The sequence below is a fragment of the Lygodium microphyllum genome, chromosome 21 (genome assembly GCF_053477565.2).
Source record: "Lygodium microphyllum isolate KBCC chromosome 21, Lygodium_microphyllum_v1.1.10, whole genome shotgun sequence".
In the NCBI taxonomy this organism is placed as follows: Eukaryota; Viridiplantae; Streptophyta; class Polypodiopsida; order Schizaeales; family Lygodiaceae; genus Lygodium; species Lygodium microphyllum.
In genome coordinates, this window is record NC_141155.1 from 108,146,473 (window position 1) to 108,151,393 (window position 4,921).

Consider the following 4,921-nt stretch of genomic DNA (forward strand, 5'->3'; position numbering starts at 1 on the left):
GTTGTCTACAATAATTGATCCTCAAGATATTAGTGACAATCCTCCTTTCATGCTTTCAATGGATGGAATTATAAGTAGTTTGTTCATATTAAAAGACATATATTTAATTAAGTAAACCTTTATATTTTTAATAGCATTGTGTCATGTTTTCATTATGTAATCTATGGAGATAAAGGTTATGTAATTATCCTTCTTGGAGGCAAACAAGCCAACAAGAGCAGTGTTTGGGGTGCTAAGAGAAAACCATAACTTTTGCATGGATTGTTTGACATTGTTGAGGTCTTCTTGGATTTTTTTTTGGCAAATCATTTTTCTAGCTCTCCTTTCTTTTGAAGGACACAAGATAGTCATGGGAAATAATAGACAAAGTAGACCATGAGTTTGAGACAACAGAGAAAGCCACAACAGATTGCTTGATAGATGCCTCTTTGAATAGGCACATGAGTACATCCAATATATTGCATTTGGTCTAGTTTGACTCAGAACCTTATCCATCCAACTCAACACTCTCATCTTTCCACACTCTAAGATATATTCCACACTATTTTACATACAAGGAAGACCCCACATACATGCACATGCATACAATATTTCAACACCTCCCTTTGTGTCTTAGTCAACTACTACAAGGTGGTTGTGTGATTACATCAACTATATTCATTGTCAATCAAACCCCCCCCCCCCCCCCCCACATACATGCACATGCATACAATATTTCAACACCTCCCTTTGTGTCTTAGTCAACTACTACAAGGTGGTTGTGTGATTACATCAACTATATTCATTGTCAATCAAACCCCCCCCCCCCCCCCCCCCCCCCCCCCCCCCCCCCCCAAAACCCAAGCTCATAGTACAAAAGAAAGTGATTTTTCAGCTATTGTATATGTGGATACATGTTTCTTAAATGCTAGTACAATTGTCATAAATGCTAGGAAGAACCAAGGAGCTCCACTATGAGTTCTTGGAGATAGAGCCACACAAGTACAAGTTATATAAGATTTTGACAAGAGCTTGCGGGTTGGTCATAGAGTTGTGTGGGGCACCTTTGAGAAGATAAAAGAGAGATATGGGTGGCATAGTATGTATAAGGATATAGCACACTTTGTGGAGTTATGTAGTATTTGCTAGGTGTACCCTACATAGAGATGGATTACAATCGACTTATCCATTGTCCACACACTATAAATGGGTGGTTGATTTAGTGAAAATACCTACAAGTCTCTGGTAGATGTGGTATCTTGTACTCATACGGGAGGATCTAACAAAGCAAGTGAAGGGAAGAGCTCTTAGTATGAATACTACACAAGATGTTTATAGATTTCTCTTAAATGAGGTGTTTTGCTGATATGGATGTGTTGGCAAGATTATAGCAACTAGAGGAGAAAAAGATAGCCACAAATTCTATGCCAAATAATGTATCTAGCTATGAGAGATTGTGAGAGAAAGTTATGGAACCTTTGAAGATGAATACTATGTGATATCTTTCCATTCAAAGTGGTGTATTATCTCATGTTTTTGCGGTCTATTAAATGAATTCTATGAAGAATATGAAAAGCATGATCAATTTGGTTAAAGTTAAAGCCGTGGGAGAATTGTTTCTATGATGCTACATGATGATTTCTTGTTCTTGGTGTTCTTTTCTTTGTTGTGGTCATACCAAATATGAAAAAGATGGTTGTTGATTATACAATATAGATTTTCTTGCAATAGAAACCCCGTTTTCCTTGGTGTCTCTCTTGGGGATCCATGTTTTTGGTGCGTAGCCAAGGAAAACTACAATCAACAACAAGCATCAGAAGAGGTTAAAAATGAAGGAAATTGCATAGCCAAGGGGAGAAGAATTCAATGGATGCTTGCAAAGTTTCATCTACCATTGAAGAATTGGAGATTGTCATTGCCAAAGCCACTTTCTACAAGAAGTTCATTCCACAATGGTGGAAATATATTACCATCATGATGTAGGCTCTATGTGGTGGACTATTTCCTCTCTCTATTGAAGCAACAAAGCCGTGCATCTTGGTAGCAAACTATTTGGGAACAAACTAAAGTGTAGGAATAGAGAGAATGATCATCCATGGGAGATATTGAGAAGTTTCCATACATCATTACGTGGGAGAAAGTGAAGAAGCTTCAGGAGTCGTGGTCAGTGGAGGTTCACAAAAACAAGAAAGAAAAGAGTTGGAATTTGTTCGTGGATGCTCAATAGCAAGACACGTGGGACGCATGGTGCAGTGACAATCTCCTATTTGTCCAATTAGCAACCCACTAGAAGCTAGTAGACAGAGTGTTCTTCACGACACACACTATTGAAACCATCAGAAGTTAGCATTACTATGATGATGGCATCATAATGATGTTCAAAAGAATGAGTTTTGATACTTTCAGAATGGAATACCTTCCCCTATGTAGCGGTCTGAAAGTTGAATTCCGAGACATTGAGAAATAAGAGGTAGAAGAGATGTTGGCTAGAGAGTCTTCCAGAGACTGAAGCCCCCTCTGATTCTGTTCTGATTGAGTATAGACCAATTGGGTCTAACTCCTTGATGAATGACACAATCAAGAGGCAAGCACTAGAATGAGTCCAAAGTTATGTGAGAAGAGAGAAGGAAAAAATCAAAGCCGAGAACGAGCTAGCAGTCGAAGCCTCCTTGGATTCCCTAGCGGCACTCTTTACAGAAGTCCCCATGGCGACTCAAGATCCCCTTCCTAGTCAGATCCATCTTGGAAATATTGATGACAAGCCAGCGAATGTAGTCTCGTTGCCCAATTTTAAGGGAGAGTATAATGAAGACCTTGATCTTCATGTAGTAGAGTTTATGGTAGCATGTGTGGCTAACAATGCTAGAACCCTTGAGCATTGGTTGGTAATATTCCTCGCCACTTTCAAAGGTGCGATGTTTTAGTGGTATGAGAGACAAGCAACATGAACTTTTGGTACGTAGGACAACCTGAAGTTGGCATTCCTCACTAAATTCAGGCGTGAAGGTTTTGAAGAGTGGATGTGAGAGGAGTTCATGAACCTAAGTTGATCCTCTAGTGAATGAGTAGAAGCCTATGTCTCTTGAATGGAATCCATACTAAAGAAATGGACCAACCATCATTTGGATGAAGGCATCCAGAAGGGAGTTTTCCTTAGAGGCCTACAACCAGAAGTTTGCAAGTTTGTGGAATTGAGAAGACCAATCAATCTGCAAGCTGTAGTGGAAGGTGTAAGATTGTATGATGAAGTTGAAGCAAGGCTATCGATGACCTTAGGAAGAGGAGTCCTACCTCCTCCCCTGCTAGGAATTGTATACCCATCAAATGCTATCCCTCGAACAATTCTCTATCCCTATCCTCAGATGCAAACAGTGCCATAGTACAATGCAACGAATCCACAGTGGTCGCAGACAACAACACCTCAATTGATGGTTCAACCACAATAGCTGTGGCCTCAAACAATTCCCCCAATGGTGACTCAATAATAGTGGAATTCTACCAACTAGAATCAATAGCCCCTAGTCTCAATAGGAGCTCTGAATCAAAACCAGAATAGAGGACCCTCTAGATCAACTCAACCAATTTATGCGGTGATCACAGAAACTTCCCAAAATCCTACTACAAGTACTCCAAGAGGTGAAAACCTGAAGGACTACCTGTCCAATTCAATTGCAAGCATAAAGAAGAAGCTTATGGATGTGATTATAAAACAACTACATACGCTGAAGGTGAATACCAAGATACTCATGCGGGAGGTGGGAGAGATGTGATGCGTTCTAATACATGGTGTGGAAAGTGCCATCAAGCGGGATATTTAGCCACTGAATGTACCCAAAAACCAACCATTTTTAGAACCTTTTGTTCATACTATTTTTAGGAAGAACCATACAGAGGATATCTATTGTTTGAAGAAGGAGATGCACGAAAGAATAAAGAAAGATGAAGAAGCAAGATTCAACTTGTTGGAATCCAAGATGAGAACCCAAGAAAATGGACCAAAGCCTAGGAAGTTTGGTCCTAATTTCGATCCAAGGAGATTTCCCTCTCAAAGTTATAGAGGATGAAAGTTTGGTAGTGGCCAAAGATCAGAGGTGGAGTATTACAGATGTGGAGAAAAGGGACATACCTCACTAAACTGTCCAAACCCTAGAAGTTATATGGACTACAAGCCCTTATGTAACAGTTGCAAAGGAGAAGACCACACTGCAAAAGACTGTCCAAGTCCAGCCCCTGTGAAAGCTACTCATGATACCCAATAGAATACCCAAGAACCTGCTTCCAATTTGGTAGAATCGAAGGTTGTCACAATAACGCATACAAAGAAAGGAGAACTCATAGTTCAAAAAAAGAACACTCCCTCTGCAAAGATAGTGAAGTTCAACCTTCCTAGGCAGAAACAGAATAGTGCGGCACAAAACAATGTAGTACAGAGAATTACAGAACCCCAAAGAGCCACAGAGACGGTTGCAGAGATAGGACCAGAGGTCCACGAAATAGAGGACACCAAAGTATCTCTTGAAGAAGAAGAGGTGTAGATGTTGCCGCTCCTGGAAGAAAAAGGGAAGATAAAAGTGGGTGTTGTCCCATTCCCTAACTGATTGAAAAAGCACGTAATTCCAATCAAAGAATATGACTCAGTCAAAGACCTAGACACCTTTAAACCTAACCTAACATTTTGACAGTTGTTAATGTTGTTTCCTAGGTATCGAAAGAAATTCAAAAGCATATTGACAAGAAGAAAAGGCTTACTGATTGCTCCCTCAACAACAACCAAGTCTAACAAAGCCCCAAAGTAGCCTGTGAAGGAAGTGGATGTAGCTAATACCTTCACCTGGATCCTAGAGCCCTAGAGATTGGCGTGTGGATTGAAGGATGCTTTATAGCATATGCATTGATTGATGGAAGCTCATCATCTGTAAACATAATGATGGATGTAACAATC